The sequence below is a fragment of the Mobula birostris genome, chromosome 5 (assembly GCF_030028105.1).
Source record: "Mobula birostris isolate sMobBir1 chromosome 5, sMobBir1.hap1, whole genome shotgun sequence".
In the NCBI taxonomy this organism is placed as follows: Eukaryota; Metazoa; Chordata; class Chondrichthyes; order Myliobatiformes; family Myliobatidae; genus Mobula; species Mobula birostris.
The window spans coordinates 209,796,576-209,819,178 of record NC_092374.1 but is presented as its reverse complement, the minus strand read 5'-3'; the positions used below and the strand labels follow the sequence as shown (position 1 = coordinate 209,819,178).

The following is a 22,603-nucleotide window of genomic DNA, read 5'->3' as shown; positions in this document are numbered from 1 at the left end:
AGAACATCAGTTTGTGCACATTGCGGAGAGGACATTTACCTGCTCAGTCTGTGGGAAAGGATTCATTCGGCGTTTTGCACTGCTGACACACCAGTTGGTTCACACTGGGGAGAAGCTGTTCACTTGCCCTGAATGTAGGAAATGATTCATTAGTTTATCTCAGCTCTTGAGACACCAGCAAATTCACACTGGGGAGAAACCATTCTGCTGCTCAGAATGTGGGAAAGGATTCACCCATTCAGCTCAACTGAAGGAACATCAGTGAGTTCACACTGGGGAATGGCCATTCACATGCTCTGAATGTGGGAAGGGATTCACCCATTCAGCTTAACTGAAGATGCATCAGTAAGTTCACATTGGGGAGAGGCCATTCACTGCTCTGAATGTGGGAAGGGATTCGCTCCGTCATCCAAACTTGTGAGGCACTACCAAATTCATACCAGGGAGAAACCGTTCACCTGCTGAGATTGTAGGAAGGAATTCACTTGGTCATCTGACTATAAAAACATCAGCGAATTCACAATGGGGGATGCCACTCACCTGTTCTCAATGTGGAAGGGATTCACTCAGACATCTCAGTTAAGACTATAAGAGAGAAGGGGAGGAGAAGATGGCGGCACGATGCAGCGCGTGCGGCCGGTCCAAAATGATAATCGGTATTTGTTAAGTATGTACCGTGCACAATCCTGATTTGATGGAGACAGACGTGAGAAGCATGGAGGAACATCTGGAGAAACTTCTTAAATGCCTGCTTTGCTGCTGTTGCTACTATGCGATCGAGAATCTCCGGAGGGGAAGGCCCCAAATCTTCGGCTTTGCCTATTGCTGGGGCCAGGATCGAAGTGCTCGGCAGAGATGGTGCTCAGTGCTCGGTGTCGGAGGGCTGGTCGGAGGCTCGAAATTTTCTGACTGACTCAAGAGTCAGCTGTGGTCGGGTGCTTCCAGGGTGCTGCATCGGCAAGTTTGCGGCGCTCGAGGTTCATGACAGGGAGAGTTTTTTTTCCTTCTGCCGTCTGCGTGAGACGATGGGACATTCGAGAGACTCTGAGACTTTTTTTTTTACCGTGCCCATGCTATGTTCTTTATCAAATTATGGTATTGCTTTGCACTGTTGTAACTATATGTTATAATTATGTGGTTTTTGTCAGTTTTTCAGTCTTGGTTTGTCTTTTGTTTCTGTGATACCATTCTTAATGCATGCATTACTAAATGACAATAAAAGAGGACTGCGTGTCCTCATAATCTAATAATCTAATCTAATCTAAAACATATAGGAGCAGGAGTAGGCCATTCGGCCTTTCGAGTCTGCTCCACCATTCAGTCATGTGCTGATCCGATTCTTCCAGTCATCTCCAACCCCCTGCCTTCTCCCCATACCCTTTGATGCCCTGGCTAATCAAGAACCTATCTCTCTCTGCCTGAAACACACCGAATGACTTGGCCTCCACAGTTGCTTGTGGCAACAAATTCCGCAGATTTACCACCCACTGACAAAAGTAATTTCTTATCTCTGTTCTAAATGGATTTCCTTCAATCCAAGTTGTGACCTCTTATCGTAGACTGCCCTACCATGAGAAATAACTTCCATATCTAATCTGTTCAGAGCTTTTAACATTCGGAATGTTTCAATGAGATCACCATCACCATCTCCTCCAACCCCCCCGCCCCTGTTCTGAATTCCAGTGAATATAGCCCAAGAGCTGCCAGACGCTTCTCGTACGGTAACCCTTTCCTGGAATCCTGGAATAATTCTTGTGAATCTTCTGTAAACCCTCTCCAAAGTCAGTATATCCTTTCTAAAATAAGGAGCTCAGAACTGCACACAATATTCCAAGGGTTGTCTCATGAGTGCCTTATAGAGCCTCAACATCACATCCCTGCTGTTATATTCTGTACTTCTAGAAATGAATGCCACCATTGCATTGGCCTTCTTCACCACCGACTCAAACGAGAGGATAGCCTTTAGGGTATCCTGCACAAGGACTCTCAAGTTCCTTTGCATCTCTGCATTTTGAATTCTCTTCCAATATAAATAATCATCTGTCTGTTTATTTCTTCCACCAAAGTGCATGACCATACACTTTCCAACATAGTATTTCATTGGCTAGTTATTTATCCATTCCCCTAAACTATCTAAATTTCTTTGCAGGCTCTCTGATTCCTTAGCACTACTGGCCCCTCCACCTATCTTTGTATCATCAGCAAACTTAGCCACAAAGCCATCTATTCCATAATCTAAATCGTTGATGTACAACTTAAAAAGAAGCGGCCCCAACACGGACCCCTGTGGAACACCACTGGTAACCGGCAGCCAACCAGAATAGGATCCCTTTATTCCCACTCCCTGCTTCCTGCCAATCACCCAATGCCCGATCCATGTATGTAACATTCCCCTAATTCCATGGGCTCTTATCTTGTTAAGCAGCCTTATGTGTGGAACCCTGTCAAAGGCTTTCTGAAAATCCAAATATACAACATCCACTGCATCTCACTTGTCTAGCCTACTTTTGTAATTTCCTCAAAAAATTGTAATAGGTTTGTCAGGGAGGATTTTCCTTTAAGGAAACCATGCTGAGTTCTGCCTATCTTATCATATGCCTCCAGGTACTCTGTAACCTCATCCTTGACAATCGACTCCAACAACTTCCCAACCACCAATGTCAAACTAACAGGTTTATAATTTCCTTTTTGCTTCCTCGCCCCCTTCTTAAATAGCAGACTGACATTTGAAATCTTCCAGTCCTCTGGAACCATGCCAGTATCTATCGACTTTTGAAAGATCATCGCTAATGCCTCCGCAATCTCCACAGCAACTTCCTTCAGAACACAAGGGTGCATTCCATCTGGTCCAGGAGATTTATCTACCCTTAGACTATTCAGCTTCCTAAGTACTTTCCCTATCATAATTGTGACTGCGCACACTTCTCTTTCCTGCTACCCCTGAGTGTCCGGCTGATGTCTTCCTCAGTGAAGAATGATGCAAAATACTCGTTCAGTTCCTCTGCCATCTCCTTATCTTCCATTACAATTTCTCCAGCATCATGGAATCGATAATTCCACGGGCTCTTATCATGCTGTACAGTAGGTTGTCAAAGGCCCATTGAAAATCGAAATACACCATATCTACAGCATCTCTTTTGTCTACCCTGCTTGTAATTTCCTCAAAGAATTGCAGTAGGTTAGTCAGGCAGCATTTTTCTTTTAGGAAATCATGTTGGCTTTGGCCTACCTTCTCATTTGCCTCCCAGTACTCCGTAAGCTCATCCCGAACAATCGATCCCAACAACTTCCCAACCACTGATGTCAGGCTAACAGGTCTATAGTTTCCTTTCTGCTGCCTCCCAACCTTCTTTCACAGCAGAGTAACATTTGCAATTTTCCAGTCATCCAGTACAATACCAGAATCTGTCGATTCTTGAAAGATCGTTGTTAAAGCCTCCGCAATCTCTCTAGCTATTTCCTTCAGAACCCTAGGGTGCATTCCATCAGGTCCGGGAGATTTATCCACCTTCAGACCATTAAGCTTCCTGTGCACCTTCTCAGTCGTAATTTTCTCTGCACATTAATATTGCCACCTTAATGGTGGGGAGGAGAAAATGGCGGCGCGACACAGCGCGTGCAGCCGTTCCGAATGATATCGATTATGTGTAACTGGGGGCCGTGCACAATCCGGATTTGATGGAGACAGCCGTGAGAGGCATGGAGGAACACCTGAAGTAACTTCTGAAATGCCTGCTTCGCTGCCACTGCTACTGCGCGATCGAGAATCTCCGGAGACGAAGGCCCCAAATACTCGGCTTTGCCTATTGCCTGTTGCCGGGGCCAACGTCTCAGTGCTCAGTGTCGAAGAGCTGGTCGGGGGCTCGGAATTTTTGGACGGACTCGGAGTCGGACTGTGGTCGGATGCTTCCAGTATGCTGCATTGGCAAGTTGGCGGTGCTGGAGGTTTACCATCTGCATGAGATGATGGGACTTCCGCGAAACTGAGATTTTTACCACGCCCATGATCTGTTCTTCATCAAATTCCGGTGTTGTTTTGCACTGTTGTAACTATATGTTATAATTATGTGGTTTTTGTTAGTTTTTAAGTCAGTTTGTCATGTGTTTCCGTGATATCATTCTGGAAAAACATCGTATCATTTCTTAATGCATGCAATCAAAGAAGACTGTGTGTCCTTATAATCTAATCTAATCTAACATACTTCACCTTCCTGACACACTTGAATGTCCGGTGTACTGCAGATGTCTTCCACTGTGAAGACTGTTGCAAAATACGCATTCTGTTCCTCTACCATCTCTGTGTCTCTCATTACAATATCTCCAGCATCATTTTCTATTGGTCCTATATGTACCCTCAACTCTCTTTTACTTAAAAATGCTTCTGTACTTTTTTTGACATTAGTCACCAGCTTCCTTTCATAATACATCTTTTCCTTCCCAATGACCTTCTTAGTTTCCTTCTGCAAGTTTTAAAAGCTTCCCAATTCACTATCTTCCCACTAGCTTTGGCTTCCTTCTATGCCGTATAACTATATCCATAAACCATATAACAATTAACAGGCCATCTCGGCCCTTTTAGTCCATGCCGAACTCCTACTCTCACCTAGTCCCACCGACCTGCACTTGATCCATAACCCTCCATTCCTTTCTTGTCCATATATCTATCCAATTTAACTATAAACAACATCGAACCTGCCTCAACCACTTCTGCTGGAAGCTCGTTCCACACAGCCCCAACTCTCTGAGTAAAGAAGTTCCCCCTCGTGTTACCCCTAAACTTTTGTCCTTTAACTCTCAACTCATGTCCTCTTGTTTGAATCTCCCCCACTCTCAATGGATAAAGCCTATCCACGTCAACTCTATCAATCCCCCTCATAATTTTAAACACCTCTATCAAGTCCCCTCTCAACCTTCTATGCTCCAAGGAATAAAGACCTAACTTGTTCAACCTTTCTCTGTAATTTAGGAGATGAAACCCAGGCAACATTTAGTAAACCTCCTCTGTACTCTCTTAATTTTATTGACATCCTTCCTATAATTCGGTGACGAGAACTGTACACAATACTCCAAATTTGGCCTTACCAATGCCTTATACAATTTCAACATTACATCCCAACTGCTATACTCAATGCTCTGATTAATAAAGGCCAGCATACCAAAAGCTTTCTTCACCACCCTATCCACATGAGATTCCACCTTCAGGGAACTATGAACCATTATTCCTAGATCCCTCTGTTCTACAGCATTCTTCAATGCCCTACCATTTACCATGTATGTCCTATTTTGATTAGTCCGACCAAAATGTAGCACCTCACATTTTTCAGCATTAAACTCCATCTGCCATCTTTCAGCCCACTCTTCTAACTGGCCTAAATCTCTCTGCAAGCTTTGAAAACCTACTTCATTATCCACAATGCCACCGATCTTAGTATCATCTGTATACTTACTAATCCAATTTACCACCCCATTATCCAGATCATTAATATGCCCTCTCCTTTACTTTTAACTTGGCTCTGACTTGTCAGCAAAGGTAGTGTCCATCTTCCATTCAAAAATTCCTTCTTGTGTAAAATATACATATCTGTCTTGCACTTCCCATGTTTTTTGCAGAACCTGCAGGCATTGCTGATCTGCTGTCCTTCCTGCAAGTGTCCCTTTCCAGTCAACTTTGGCCAGTTGCCTTCTCATGCCATTGTAATTTCCTTTATTCCACTGAAATACCAAACATTGGAATTTAGTTTCTCGTTCAGAAATTCAAAGTGAACTCAATCATATTGTGATCACTGTTCCTCAAAGGTTCCTTAACCTTAAACTCTCTTATCACCAACGGATCATTGTACAGCGCCCAATCCAGTACAACCGATCCGCTAGTGGGCTCAACAACAAGCTGTTCTAAAAAGCCATCCCTGAGGCATTTTACAAACACACTCTCTTGACGTCCAGTACTGACCTGGTTTTCCCAATCCAATTTCAAATGTTAAAATCCCCAACGATTATCATGACTTTGCCCTTCCGACATGCCTTTTCTATCTGCTGCTGTAATTTGCAATCCACATCCCGACTGCTGTTTGGAGACCTGTTTACAACTGCCATTAGGGTCCTTTTACCCTTGCCATTTCTTACCACCAACCAGAGAGACTCTACACCTTCCGATCCTATATCATCGCTTTCTAATGATTTAATATTATTTCACATACACAGGGTCACACCAGCCCCTCTGCCGACTAACCTATCTTTCTGATACACCGTATATCCTTGGACATTCAGCTCCCAATGGCAGCGATCCTTTAGCCAGGTTTCAGAAATATCCACAAAGCCATACTTGCCGATCTGTAGCTGAATTTCAAGATAATCCATTTTATTTCTTATGCTGTGTGCATTCAAATATAACACTTTCAGTCCAGTATTGAATGAACTTCAGTGAGTAAACACTGGGGAGAAACTGTACACTGCTCAGAGCGGGAAGGAATTCACTCCATCATCTCAACTGAATAAACATCACCGAGTTCACACCGAGTAGAAACCATTCATCTGTTCCGACTGGGAATGAATTCACACTTTCATCTCGCCTGACTACACACTAGACTGTTTTCAGCAGTGTGTGGACGCTGATCTGCTCAGACTTTGGGAAGGCATTCACACACTTATCCACGCTGCAGAGACGGTGGGTTCACACTGTGGTGAGGGAGGTGATGTGCTCTGAATGTGGGATGGGTTTCAATCATTCATTCATCCTTGTGTCACCTTACTGAGCTTTGACGCATCGCTAATCGGAAAGATCGGAAGTTTGAGAGGACAAAATTCACTCAGGTTCGCCAATCGAATATTGACTGTAATGGTTCAGGGCAGGTTATTTTTGAGCTTTCAGCAGTAGCCAATCAGCATTCAAGATAGATTATCAAGAAGGTATTAATGTTAGGCAGGAGCAAGTGGAGGGGTCATTGTTGGAGTGGACAGTTGAAGCGGAGACATTGAGACTTTACCTCTGAGGTTTCAGTGCGGAGAGCATTCAGTCAGAAAAGGCAAAATAAACAGAGAAGCAGAATAAACGGTGTAAAGACAGTAAGGTAGAAGGGCTGAAATGTGTGTACCTCAATGCAAGAAGCATCAGGAACAAAGGTGATGAACTGAGGGCTTGGATACATACATGGAATTATGATGTAGTGGCCATTACGGAGAATTGGCTGGCACCAGGGCAGGAATGGATTCTCAGTATTCCTGGATTTCAGTGATTTGAAAAGGATAGAGAGGGTGGAAAAGGGGGAGGAGGGGTGGCATTACTGGTCAGGGATACTATTACAGCTACAGAAAGGGTGGGTAATGTAGCAGGATCCTCTTTTGAGTCAGTATGGGTGGAAGCCAGGAACAGGAAGGGAGTAGTTACTCTATTGGGGGTATTCTATAGGCCCCCTGGTAGCAGCAGAGATACAGAGGAGTAGATTGGGAGGCAGATTTTGGAAAGGCGCAAAAATAACAGGGTTATCATGGGTGACTTTAACTTCCCTAATATTGATTGGCACCTGATTAGTTCCAAGGATTTAGATGGGGCAGAGTTTGTTAAGAGTGTCCAGGACGGATTCCGGTCACAGTATGTGGACAGGCCGACTTGGGGGAATGCTATACTCGATCTAGTACTAGGTAATGAACCGGGTCAGGTCATAGATCTCTCAGTAGGTGAGCATCTGGGGGACAGTGACCACCGCTGCCTGGCCTTTAGCATTATCATGGAAAAGGACAGAATCAGAGAGGAGAGGAAAAATTTGAATAGGGGCAGGGCAAATTATGAGGCTATAAGGCTAGAACTTGCGGGTGTGAATTGGGATGATGTTTTTGCAGGGAAATGTACTATGGACATGTGGTCGATGTTTAGAGATCTCTTGCAGAATGTTAGGGATAAATTTGTCCCAGTGAGGAAGATAAAGAATGGTAGGGTGAAGGAACCATGGGTGACGTGAAGTGGAAAATCTAGTCAGGTGGAAGAAGGCAGCATACATGAGGATTAGGAAGCAGGGATCAGATGGGTCTATTGAGGAATATAGGGAAGAAAGTAAGGAGCTTAAGAAGGGGCTGAGAAAAGCAAGAAGGGGGCATGAGAAGGCCTTGGTGAGTAGGGTAAAGGAAAACTCCAAGTCATTCTTCAATTCTGTGAAGGAAAAACAGATGACAGGAGTGATGGTTGGTCCGATTAGAGATAAAGGTGGGAAGATGTGCCTGGACGCTGTGGAAGTGAGCGAGGTCCTCAATGAATACTTCTCTTCGGTATTCACCAATGAGAGGGAACTTGATGATAGTGAGGACAATATGAGTGAGGTTGATGTTTTGGAGCATGTTGATATTAAGAGAGCGGTGCTGCTGGAGTTGTTAAAATACATTAGGACGGATAAGTCCCCGGGGCCTGACGGAATATTCCCCAGGCTGCTCCATGAGGCAAGGGAAGAGATTGCTGAGCCTGTGGCTAGAATCTTTATGTCCTCGTTGTCCACGGGAATGGTACCGGAGGACTGGAGGGAGGCGAATGTTGTACCCTTGTTCAAAAATTGTAGTGGGGATAGTCCGGGATATTATAGACCAGTGAGCCTTACGTCTGTGGTGGGAAAGCTGTTGGAGAAGATTCTTAGAGATAGGATCTCTAGGCATTTAGAGAATCATGGTCTGATCAGAGACAGTCAGCATGCCTTGGTGAAGGGTAGATCATGTCTAACAAGGCTGATAGAGTTCTTTGAGGAGGTGACCAGGCATATAGATGAGGGTAGTGCAGTGGATGTGATCTATTTGGATTTTAGTAAGGCATTTGACAAGGTTCCACACGGTAGGCTTATTCAGAAAGGCAGAAGGTGTGGGATCCAGGGAAGTTTGGCCAGGTGAATTCAGAATTGGCTTGCCTGCAGAAGGCAGAGGGTCGTAGTGGAGGGAGTACATTGAGATTGGAGGAATGTGATTAGTGGTGTCTCATAAGGATCTGTTCTGGGACCTCTACTTTCCGTGATTTTTATTAACAACCTGGATGTGGGGTTAGAAGGATGGGTTGGCAAGTTTGCAGATGACACAAAGGTTGGTATTGTTGTCGATAGTGTAGAGGATTGTCAAATATTGCAGAGAGACATTGATAGGATGCAGAAGTGGGCTGAGAAGTGGCAGATGGAGGTCAACCCGGAGAAGTGTGAGGTGGTACACTTTGGAAGGACAAACTCCAAGGCAGAGTACAAAGTAAATGGCAGGATACTTGGTAGTGTGGAGGAGCAGAGCGATTTGGGGGCACATGTCCACAGATCCCTGAAAGTTGTCTCACAGGTGGATAGGGTAGTTAAGAAAGCTTATGGGGTGTTAGCTTTCGTTAGTCGAGGGATAGAGTTTAAGAGTCGCAAGGTAATGATGCAGCTCTATAAAACTCTGGTTAGGCCACACTTGGAGTACTGTGTCCAGTTCCGGTCGCCTCACTATAGGAAGGATGTGGAAGCATTGGAAAGGGCACGGGGAGATTTACCAGGATGCTGGCTGGTTTATAGAGTATGCATTATGATCAGAGATTAAGGGAGCTTGGGCTTTACGCTTTGGAGAGAAGAAGGATGACAGAAGACATGATAGAGATGTACAAGGTATTAAGAGGAATAGATAGAGTGGATATCCAGCGCCTCTTCCCCAGGGCACAACTGCTCAATACAAGAGGACATGGCTTTAAGGTAAGGGGTGGGAAGTTCAAGGGGGATATTAGAGGAAGGTTTTTTACTCAGAGAGTGGTTGGTGCGTGAAATGCACTGCCTGAGTCAGTGGTGGAGGCAGATACACTAGTGAAGTTTAAGAGACTACTAGCCAGGTATATGGAGGAATCTAAGCTGTGGGTCTAAATGGGAATCAGGGTTTGAGAGTCAGCACAACATTGTGGGCCGAAGGGCCTGTAATGCCCTGTACTATTCTATGTTCTGTGTTCTAAAATACATTATGATATTAGGGAAACAGAAACAAGATCGAAATGTCCCATAACTATGTATAGTAAATTAACCATAATATTTAAAAGGTATGTTTTAATCCATTCTAAGGCAAAACAGAAAAAAACAGAGAATGAAAAAAAGCTGTTAGGTTAAAAGTAAAGAAAAAAATCTCTGACATAGTCGTAAATTGAAACATATAATAGCCATCATCATTGCTGAACCAATCGGAAATTGTGAACGTAGCTCCAAAAAGGTCCCCATAATGTGAAAAAATATTGTCTTGGTATAGAAATAGAACACCTAATCTTCTCTGGATTTAACCATGACATAACATCAATCAACCAATGTGCATGAGTAGGCAGAGCGGTGTCTTTCCACTTAAGCAACAAAACTCTTCTGGCTAAAAGAGAAATTAAAGCCGAAATATGCAAATCATTAAGCTTAAGATTAAAATGATTTCTTCCAACAATGCCAAACTAGACAGTCAGAAGGTTGGGTTTAATATTTACTTTAGAAAGCTCTGAGAAAGTTTGAAATACTTCTTTCCAAAATTTTCAAGCCACGGGCAGGACCAAAACATATGAATTAGAGAGGCCTCTTCGATATTACACCTGTTACAGTAAGGGGAAAAATCTGAGTAAAAACAGGACAGCTTATCTTTAGGCTCTATGAAACACTTTAAATTCTAAAAGAGAGTGACGCGCACATAACGAAGAAGAATGAACAAGTTTAAAGATTTCATTCCAAGTATCCTCATCAATTGAAATCTGTAGGTCTTGTTCCCAGAGGTTTTTAATTTTGTCTAATGGAATTTTTCTCAATGCCAACAACATACTATAAATATTAGAAATAGATCCATTATGAAATGTTTCAAAGTAAAAATTGTTTCAACTAAATTCTTATCTGGACATTTAGGTAATGTAAAAAGTTGAAAACGCAAGATTTGTAAATATCTAAAAAAGTGCGCTTTACGAAGATTATATTTAATAGATTATATTTAGTTGATCATATAAGGAAAGACTATCTTCTGCAAACACATCCTGAAAACATTTAATACCCAGTCTGCCTCACAGAAACTGAGGAAAAATGGAAAACCTGGAATAAGGAACATGGACCAGACCGTAAACCGGAATACGGATTTCACAGACCGGACCAAGACAGTATCCCCGGCTCTATGGGAGCTCCTGGTGATGCAAAAGGCTTCTCAGACTATGGCCAACACGGGCGGGTGGGGGGGGGGGGGCGGCATGCATTCAACAGGACAGAACCCAGCATAGCAAACATTGAATGACAGTGTCTGTGTCGCTGGGTCCAAGTCTGGCTGGACTGTTCTGTCATAATGGGGAGAGCTGGGAGCGGACCCAAATTCAAGACACAGGCACTGACGTACTAGGAACAGGATTAGGACTAGAGTTAAGCAAGAGAAGTGGGGAAGAAAGGACGCTGGACATGACACAGGTCCTGGACGAGGCAAGGATTCAGGGCCTGGGCAAGACATGACTAGGATAGCAGAACCAGGACATGGAACTGGGAACGTGGACAGGGTTTGGACTCCGAGCCGGAGTCTGGACAAGGACCCAGGACCTGGGCCTTGACTCGGGCTCGGACAAGACATGGCTATAGGACGAGGAGTGGCAACAGGACTGGACATGAGACTCCTGGATAGGAGAAAAGAACCCCAGCACAGGATGAGGGAACTCCAGCACCGGGCTGGGCAAGGTACTCCTGGGCTGGGCGAGGCACATGGATAAGACGAGAACACAAAGCCATGGCTTGGACAGGACAAGGTTCTTGGATGTGGCTAGGACAGAACGAGACCCCGAAGCCTTGACTTGGTCGAGATAGAGACAAGAACGCAGAGCCTTGGTCGAGGGAGAGACAGGAATGCAGGACACAGAGCCTTGGTCTTGGGAGACAGGAACATAGAACACAGAGCCGGGACCCATCCTAGGGTACAGCACGTAGGGCCGGGACTCAGTACACAGAATGTAGAACACGTCGAGACGGTTCCCAACACAAGGTAGCGGCAAACGGCTGGAACTACTTAGTGAAGGCGTGGACACAGAGACAGATTCTAACACTAGGGAGTGGCAAACGGCCAGACCTACTTAGTGAAGGTGTGGACACAGAGACAGTTCAAAACAACGAAAGACAGTTCCTTATCTTGCTCCGGAGGTTGAACTTGACAGCGGTGAAAGCTAAGGTTGCAGGCGAGCGTTACAGGCGAGGCAAGGCTTCAGGCAGAGGTTGCAGGCAAGGCTTCAGGGGGAAGGTGAAAGGAATCTATACAGACAGGGGGTTTGGACCGGAACAATCCAGCAGCCAGAGGCTGAATCCTGAAGCTATTTATGAAGCCAGGCCAAACGAGAATCAGCTGCCTCAACAGAAACGGGGGGGGGGGGGGGGGGGTGAAACCGGAAAACCTGGAATAAGGAGCATGGACCGGACCGTGAACCGGAATGCGGATTTCACGGACTGGACCATGACACATCTCAAACCATCAGGCTGAGTGCATCTTCGCTGGACATCTCCATATTCTTCCTAACAAACTCCCTGCATGCTGTCTCGACTTTGGCGCCAACCGCCCTGTCCTCTGCCTCCTCACTTTGGTTCTCAGCTCCTTGCAAATCTAATTTAAACCCTCCCCAACAGCATTCCCATTCCTCCCTACCCCAGACCCCAGGATGTTGGTTCCTCTCCAGTTCAGCTGTAACCTGTTCCCGTCAACTCTTCCCCAGAAAAGTTTCCAGGGATCCAAGAGCTTGAAATCCTGACCCTGTGCCATCTCCTCAGCCACTCATTCGGCTAAACTGTCTTCCTGATCTGACCTTCCCCAGCTCATGATACAGGGAGTAATCGGGACATTATCACCTTGGAGGTCCTGCTCTTCAGCCTCCTTCCTGACTCCCTAAACTTACTGCTCTGCCCCTCGCCGGCATACATCACTGGTACCAACATGTACCACGACCTCCGGCTGCTCACCGGCCCCTTCAAGAATATCCTGTGACTGCTCAGAGACATCCTGGACCCTAGCACCCGGGAGGCAACGCTCCATCCTGGCATCTCTTCTGCTGTTGCAGAATTTCCTATCCGTCCCTCAAATTACCGAGTCCCTATGACTATTGCTTCGCCTGGCTCCACCCTTCCCTTCCGAGCCTCAGAGCCAATCTCAGTGCTATTGGTGCCGCTGCCACTGCATTGCCCATAGGTCAGCCCCCTCGGCAATTGTCTCTTTGTTTATGCTGTCTTTGACTTCCCTCGTCGGCCACAATGGCCTCATCCTTCCTTTAGAATACTTCTTCGTCTTTGGGATGTATCTGCAGGAGAGGGTGCAGAAGAGGTTCACCAGGATATTGTCTGGATTAGAGACATGAGCTACTGTTGTAAGGAGAGTTTGGACAAACTTAGGTTGTTTTCTCTGGAGTCGAGGAGGCTCAGTGTGACCCGATAAAACTCGCAACATTACAAGAGACATAGATAGATAGATAGAGTTGATAGTTGGCATCATTACTCTCTGTGGGTCAAAAGGTCTAACACCAGAGCATTCAGAGCGATGAGGAGGAACCTCTTTGGCCAACAGGTAGAGATCCTGTGAAATTCAATGCCATGGACGGCTCGGAGGCCAAGTCATTGGGTTTATTTAAGACAGAAGTTGATCAGTGCTTGATTATTAAGCACGTCAAAGGCGATGGGGAGAAGGCAACAGAAGTTCCTTGTCGGTATATACAGATTCTCTGTATCCCACTGATCATTATCACAAGGGGAGATTCTTGTAACAGAAGGAAAACAAAAAACACTGGGACAGGTACAGAAAGTGGAAAGTTTAGAGGGAGAGGGGACAAGCACAGAGATAGGTCAGACTTAAGTGGTAGGTTCTTGTCCAGCACAGAGCAGTAGGGCTGAACGCCGGTTCATTTTTCCACTTTCAGATCTTCACTGAGACCATTTTGCATCAGTACATGTTTCACAAACAATACATTTCAATGTACAAGTTCAGTGTAAGTTTATCATCAAAGTGTGTTAACCAGGTGCTATTGAACAATTCATTTCCTTGTTGGCAAGGCAACTCAATGCTCACCCCCAGCCTGGGGTCGGGAATGGAACGAATTCTAGAAGGGGAGGGTAGGCTGACTCTGCGACTTTATGAAGGAGCCCCATCTCATTCCCCTTTTCCCTTCTCACTCCCCCGCCCACACATTCCTCTGCATGTGTTTGTGTGTATGTGAGAGAGAGAGATGTCTGCCCACTTCACCTTCCATCAACAATGTCTCATAGAACCATAGAAACTACAGCACAGAAACAGGCCTTTTGGCCCTTCTTGGCTGTACCGAACCATTTTCTGCCTAGTCCCACTGACCTGCACATGGACCATATCCCTCCATACACCTCCCATCCATGTATCTGTCCAATTTATTCTTAAATGTTAAAAAAGAACCCGCATTTACCACCTCATCTGGCAGCTCATTCCATACTCCCACCACTCTTTGTGTGAAGAAGCCCCCACTAATGTTCCCTTTAAACTTTTCCCCCCTCACCCTTAACCCATGTCCCCTGGTTTTTTTCTCCCATCATAATTTTATATACCTCTATCAAATCTCCCCTCATTCTTCTACGCTCCAGGGAATAAAGTCCTAACCTATTCAACCTTTCTCTGTAACTGAGTTTCTCAAGTCCTGGCAACATCCTTGTAAACCTTCTCTGCACTCTTTCAACCTTATTTATATCCTTCTTGTAATTTGTAATCCCCTCTCCCCCAACGCACTCACACCCCTGTACATACAGTAATCCTTGCGGGGTCAAATGATCCAATAATGTTATGCCCTCCCTCCTGCACCAACTCCTTATCCACATGCTAAACTGTGTATTCTCCCTATTCCTGACACGTGACACAGATGACAGTCCTGATGTCACAGCCCTGGATGAGCTGCAATATAACTTAGCACCTCACCCCCTGAACTCCCTTTTCAGAACCTCGTTACTCTACCAGCCAATATCATTACCCACCTGGACCACGACCTTCACTGTTCGCCCTCTGTAGGAATGCTGAGCGGGCAACCGGAGATGTCCCAGACCCAGCACACAGGAGGCAACACACCATCCTGGAATCTTATTCTCAGCCACCGAATATCCAGTCAGTTTCTTTTGCTAATGAATCACCTATGGCCACAGCTCGCCTCTTCTCCACCCTTCCCTTCTCAGTCTCAGAGACTCTCAGAGTATTTCAGACTATGCGCCAGAGACCCTCCTGCTGTGACCTTCCTTTGCCAGGTCATCCCTCCATCTCTAACTGTGTCTAAAGTGATATACGTGTTGTTCAGGGGGATTAACACAGGGGTACACAGCATTCACTGTTTTCCCCTTTCCCCTTCCTGACTGTCACCCAGTTCCCTTGGGTGAAACTACCTCTCTACATGCCCTAATTATCAACCCTTCAGCCCGAATAATCTGCAGTTAATCAGGTTCCAGCTCCAACTCCTTAAAGTGGATTGTTTCGAACTGAAGCTGGATGCACTTCTCACAGCTGCAGTAATCAGGGACACAGGATGGTCCCCTGCCTTCCCACATCCCGCAAGAGGAGCTTTCCACTATCGTGCTTGGCATCTCCACTGTTCTAACTGAGCAAATGTAAGGAAGGGGGCAAAAAAATTCTAGCTCCATGAAGATTTTTCCTTCTCTAACCAAATGCTCTCCTCACTGAAACCTCAAAGAGGTAAAGCCTCAAAGTCTCCACTCTGACTCTGTCCACTCTGACACTGGCCGCTCCACTTGCTCCTGCCCAACTTCAAGATTTTCTTGATAATCAATCATAAGACCATACGACAAAGGAGCAGAAGCCGGGCATTCGGCCCATCGAGTCTGCTCCGCCATTTTATCATGAGCTGATCCATTCTCCCACTTATTCCCACTCCCCCGCCTTCTCATCATAACCTTTGATGCCCTGGCTACTCAGATACCTATCAATTTCTCCCTTAAATACACCCAATGACTTGGCCTCCACTGCCGCCCGTGGCAACAAATTCCATAGATTCACCACCCTCTGGCTAAAAAGAATTCTTCGCATTTCTGTTCTGAATGGGCGCCCTTCAATCCTTAAGTCATGCCCTCTCATACTAGACACCTCCATCATGGGAAACAACTTTGCCACATCCACTCTGTCCATGCCTTTCAACATTCGAAATGTTTCTATGAGGTATCCCCTCATTCTTCTAAACTCCAAGGAATACAGTCCAAGAGCGGACAAACGTTCCTCATATGTTAACCCTCTAATTCCCGGAATCATTCTAGTGAATCTTCTCTGTACCCTCTCCAACGTCAGCACATCCTTTCTTAAATAAGGAGACCAAAACTGCCCACAGTACTCCAAGTGAGGTCTCCCCAGCGCCTTATAGAGCCTCAATATCACATCCCTGCTCCTATACTCTATTCCTCTAGAAATGAATGCCAACATTGCATTCACCTTCTTCACCACCGACTCAACCTGGAGGTTAACCTTCAGGGTATCCTGTACGAAGATTCCCAAGTCCCGTTGCATCTCAGAGCTTTGAATTCTCTCCCCATTTAAATAATAGTCTTCCCGTTTATTTCTTCTGCCAAAGTGCATCACTATACACTTTCCAACATTGTATTTCATTTGCCACTTCTTTGCATATTCTTCCAATCTATCCAAGTCTCTCTGCTGACTCTCCGTTTCCTCAGCACTACTGGCTCCTCCACTTATCTTCGTATCATCAGCAAACTTAGCCACAAAGCCATCTATTCCATAATCGTATTCCAAATCCAATCCTGAATGCTGATTGGCCATTGCTGAAAGCTCAAAAATAACTTGCCCTGAACCATTGCCTTTAATACCCAGTTGGCGAACCTAAGTGAATTACATCTTTTCAAGCTTCTGATCTCTCCGATTATTGATGGGTCAAAGCTTGATAGGGCGACAGAAGGATTAATGACTGATTGAAACCCATCCCACATTCAGAGCTAGTGACCACCCTCTCCACAGTGTGAACCCGCCACTATCTCTGCAGCGTGGATAAGTGTGTGAATGTCTTCCCAAAGTCTGAGCAGGTCAATGTACTTTCACTGCTGAAAACAGTTTGGTGTATAGGTAGGTGAGATGAAAGTGTGAATTCATTCCCAGTTCGAACAGATGAACCACTTCTCCTCAGTGTGAACTCTCTGATATTCATTCAGCTGTGATGACTGAGTGAATTCCTTCCCACAGTTTGAGCAGTCGAACAGTTTCTCCCCAGTGTTTGCTCGCTGATGTTCATTCAATACTGGACTGAAAGTGATATTCACATAGTATAAGAATTAAAATGGATGATCTTAAAATTCAGCTACAGATTGGCAAGTATGACGTTGTGGCCACCTCTGAAACTTGGCTAAAGGATGACAGTAACCTCGTCTCACTCTTAAGTACAGAAGGAATATTTTGTAAACGCTGTGTCTGAAGTCCCCTACAATCCCTGGTGAGAACGGAGGTGAGCTCACCCCTTGCAGGTAATAAAGAATAAAGGTGCTTGATAAAGATACACTCAGTGTCAGTATTGTGTTTTGTGAGACTCAGCAGAGATATACTTGAAAATGGATCAGGAGTGAAAGACGGAACGTTTATGGGGAACATGAGGGGATATTTCTTCACTCAGAGGGTCATCAGAGTGTGAAATGAGCTTAACCCACCCACAAAACGTGTGCCTCTGAATGGGGTGGAGCCCAAAAAGGTGGGTCCCTCAAATGAGCTGCTGCCAACCAGAGACCGGGGTCCTCGGGCTGGTTTTTGGTGCCACCAGGGAGCATAATGGGTGCCACCAAAACTGGTGTGTGGTGAAAGGGATGGTTGTCTAAGGTTACAGTGGAACGGAGACCAGTTCGGAAAGTGGGCCAAGGAATTGCAGGTGGATCTTAGCTGTCACTCAGAAACAGTTCTTCAGGGGGTCAAGAACAACTGAGACACGAAAGAGGGAGCTTTCCTTGGGCTCCAGATTCAAACAGAAAAGATTGATGCACTATGGTTCAGTTCATCTAGTTTGAAGGTACCAAGACGGAATATAAGTTGTTGCTCCTCCACCCTGAGAATGGACTCACCAATTAGGAGCACACTTTGTCGAGCACCTTCGCACCATCCTCCACAAGTGGGGCTTCCCAGTCGGCAAGCATTTTAATTCTCATTCCCATTCCTGTTCCGCCGTGTCTATCCATTGACTCCTATTGCACCAAGATGATGCCTCCCTGTGGCGTTATATTCCATCTGGATACCCTCCAACCTGATGGCATGAACATCGACTTCCCCTTCTGGTGAACAAATTCCCGGCACCCTCCTCTGTGCCCCACTCTGATATTTTACTTTTTCTCACCTGCCTATTACTTCAGGGAAGAGGTCCTGAAAGCAGAATATAGGGATTTAGGAAAGGAGTGGGGTGTCAGGGAGGGGTAGCACCTCTGGTGGGGGAACATGTCGCGTCCTTTTTTAGGGCGGTTAGTCCACCTTTGGTCCCCACCTGGCACTCAGCTCTCACCTGTGACTCCCCGTAGCTGTTTGCATGTGACAGCGGCCACACCCCGGGCAACGGCTTCGACAAGCCGGCTAAACCAGGTGAGGGTAACCGACGGGTCTCAAACCCTCGGTGAGATAGGGAGTTGTCTATCCCAGCATGTGAAGACAGACTCCGACGGATTGAGCGGACGAGACCAATGGAAGGTCCAACGGTCAAGAAGGCAGTCTCTGCAAGCGTCGTGGAACGTGTAGAGCAGGACAAGACACAGAAGACGTCCTGGTCATCCACTGCGCCTAGTCCCATCTCCAGCCGTCTAGACTCTGTCTTGCCACTGAATCCAGATGGGAATTGGGCAGAGAGAGTGAGGCTGACGCTGCGCAACTCTCCCTCACTTAAATCCAAATCACGCGCTAGTCTTGACACCATCATAATGGTGTCGAAGTCCTCATCAACGTCAACGATGGACGAACAACAACAGGAAGGATGTTGAGAAAAAGGACCGCGAAGGTAGTAATCTCGGGACTACTGCCTGTGCCACGCGACAGTGAGAGTAAGAATGCAATGAGGTGGAGGATAAATGCATGGCTGAGGAATTAGAGCAGGGGGCAGGGATTCAAGTTCTTGGATCATTGGGACCTCTTTTGGCACAGGTGTGACCTGTACAAAAAGGACGGGTTACACTTGAATCCTAGGGGGACCAATAACCTGGCGGGGAGATTTGCGAGGGCTACTGAGGTGACTTTCAACTAGAATGGTTGGGGGGTGAGAATCAAATTAAAGAGACTAGGAGAGAGGAGGTTAGTTCACAACAGGGGGATGAGAACAAGTGCAGACAGTCAGAGGGGTGTAAAATGAGGGTAGAAGCAAAAAGTACTAAGGTGAAAAGTAAAAGTGGCAGGCCGGCAAATCCAGGGCAAAAATCAAAAAGGGCCACTTTGCAACATAATTGTATAAGGGCTAAGTGTGTTGCAAAAGCGAGCCTGAAGGCTTTGTGTGTCAATGCAAGGAGCAGTCGTAACAAGGTGGATGAATTAAAAGTGCAGATTGTTATTAATGAATATGATATAATTGGGATCACAGAGACATGGCTACAGGGTGACCAAGGATGGGAGCTCAACATTCAGGGATATTCAATATTCAGGAGGGACAGACATGAACGAAAAGGAGGTGGGGTAGCATTGCTGGTTAGAGAGGAGATTGAGGCAATAGAAAGAAAGGACATTAGCCGGGAAGATGTGGAATCGATATGGGTAGAGCTGCATAACACTAAGGGGCAGAAAACGCTGGTGGGAGTTGTGTACAGGCCACCTAACAGTAGTAGTGAGGTTGTGAATGGTATTAAACAGGAAATTAGAAATGTGTGCAATAAAGGAACAGCAGTTATAATGGGTGACTTCAATCTACATATAGATTCGGTGAACCAAATTGGTAAGGGTGCTGAGGAAGAGGATTTCTTGGAATGTATGCGGGATGGTTTTTTGGACCAACATGTCGAGGAACCAACTAGAGAGCAGGCTATTCTAGACTTGGTGTTGAGCAATGAGGAAGGGTTAATTAGCAATCTCGGCGTGAGAGGCCCCTTGGGTAAGAGTGACCATAATATGGTGGAATTCTTCATTAAGATGCAGAGTGACATAGTTAATTCAGAAACAAAGGTGCTGAACCTAAAGAAGGGTAACTTTGAAGGTATGAGACGTGAATTAGCTAAGATAGATTGGCAAATGACACTTAAAGGATTGACGGTGGATATGCAATGGCAAGCATTTAAAGATTGCATGGATGAAATATATTGTTCATCCCAGTTTGGCAAAAGAATAAATCAGGGAAGGTAGTGCACCCGTGGCTGACAAGGGAAATTAGGGATAGTATCAATTCCAAAGAAGAAGCATACAAATTAGCCAGAAAAAGCGGCTTACCTGAGGACTGAGAGAAATTCAGTGTCCAGCAGAGGAGGACAAAGGGCTTAATTGGGAAAGGGAAAAAAGATTATGAGAGAAAACTGGCAGGGAACATAAAAACTGACTGTAAAAGCTTTTATAGATATGTGAAAAGAAAAAGATTGGTTAAGATAAATGTAGGTCCCCTACAGACAGAAACACGTGAATTGATTATGGGGAGCAAGGACATGGCAGACCAATTGAATAATTACTTTGGTTCTGTCTTCACTAAGGAGGACATAAATAATCTTCTGGAAATAGTAGGGGACAGAGAGTCTAGTGAGATGGAGGAACTGAGGGAAATACATGTTAGTAGGGAAGTGGTGTTAGGTAAATTGAAGGGATTAAAGGCAGATAAATCCCCAAGGCCAGATGGTCTGCATCCGAGAGTGCTTAAGGACGTAGCCCAAGAAATACTGAATGTATTAGTGATAATTTTTCAAAACTCTTCAGATTCTGGACTAGTTCCTGAGGATTGGAGGGTGGCTAATGTAACCCCACTTTTTAAAAAAGGAGGGAGAGAGAAACTGGGGAATTATAGACCGGTTAGCCAAACATCGGTGGTGGGGAAAATGCTAGAGTCAGTTATCAAAGATGTGATAACAGCTCATTTGGAAAGCGGTGAAATCATCGGACAAAGTCAGCATGGATTTGTGAAAGGAAAATCATGTCTGACGAATCTCATGGAATTTTTTGAGGATGTAACTAGTAGAGTGGATAGGGGAGAACCAGTGGATGTGGTATATTTGGATTTTCAAAAGGCTTGTGACAAGGTCCCACACAGCAGATTAGTGTGCAAACTTAAAGCCCATGGTATTCGGGGTAAGGTACTGATGTGGATAGAGAATTGGTTAGCAAACAGGAAGCAAAGAGTGGGAATAAACGGGAACTTTTCAGAATGGCAGACAGTGACTAGTGGGGTACCGCAAGGCTCAATGCTGGGACCCCAGTTGTTTACAATATATATTAATGACTTAGATGAGGGAATTAAATGCAGCATCTCCAAGTTTGCGGATGACACGAAGCTGGGCGGCAGTGTTAAATGTGAGGAGGATGCTAAGAAGATGCCGGTTGACTTGGATAGGTTAGGTGAGTGGGCAAATTCATGGCAGATGCAATTTAATGTGGATAAATGTGAGGTTATCTACTTTGGTAGCAAAAACAGGAAAACAGATTATTATTTGAATGCTGGCCTATTGGGAAAAGGGGAGGTGCAACGAGACCTGGCTGTCATTATACACCAGTCATTGAAAGTGGGCATGCAGGTACAGCAGGCGGTGAAAAAGGCGAATGGTATGCTGGTATTCATAGGAAGAGGATTCGAGTACAGGAGCAGGGAGGTTCACCAGATTGATTCTTGGGATGGCAGGACTTTCATATGATGAAAGACTGGATCGACTAGGCTTATATTCATTGGAATTTAGAAGATTGAAGGGGGATCTTATTGAAACGTATAAAATCCTAAAGGGATTGGACAGGCTAGATGCAGGAAGATTGTTCCCGAAGTTGGGGAAGTCCAGAACAAGGGGCCACAGTTTGAGGATAATGGGGAAGCCTTTTAGGACCGAGATGAGGAAAAACTTCTTCACACAGAGAGTGGTGAATCTGTGGAATTCTCTGCCACAGGAAACAGTCGAGGCCAGTGCATTGATATATTTAAGAGGGAGTTAGATATGGCCCTTGTGGCTAGAGGGATCGGGGGAATGGAGAGAAGGCAGGTACAGGGTTCTGAGTTGTATGATCAGCCATTATCATACTGTATGGTGGTGCAGACTCGATGGGCCGAATGGCCTACTCCTGCACCTATTTTCTATGTTTCTATGTTTGTATGTTCCCCCCGGGGTCCCCTCCTCCTTTCCTCTCTCCTGTGATCCACTCTCCTCCCCTGTCAGATTCTTTTTTCTCCGGCCCACCCTTCCTTGTCCTTTCCCACCCATCAGTTTCCAGCTCGCCTCTCTCCCCTCCCCGACCACATTTTTATTCTGTCATCTTCCCCCGAGTTTCTCAGTCCTGTAGAAGGTCTCGACCCGAAAAGCGGACTATTTATTAATTTCCATAGAAACTGCCTGAGCTTCTGAGTTCCTCCAGCGTTCTGTGTGAGTTGCTTTGGATTTCCAACATTTGCAGACCTCCTCGTGCTCGTTCCAGAAATCGCCGTCCGTGACCAGCCGACCACATGTGTATGTGTAAGGGTCGCGGAGTGTCTCGCGCGTGCGCTCGGTGGTGAAAGGGCACTTGCAGACTC

General features: G+C 45.5%; 1 protein-coding gene across 1 annotated transcript in view; it reads left to right on the top strand.

Annotated features, from left to right (window-relative positions):
• Window positions 1–22,603, top strand: part of LOC140198344 (uncharacterized) — a 92,728-nt gene that overhangs the window by 13,606 nt on the left and 56,519 nt on the right. The window lies entirely within an intron of this gene.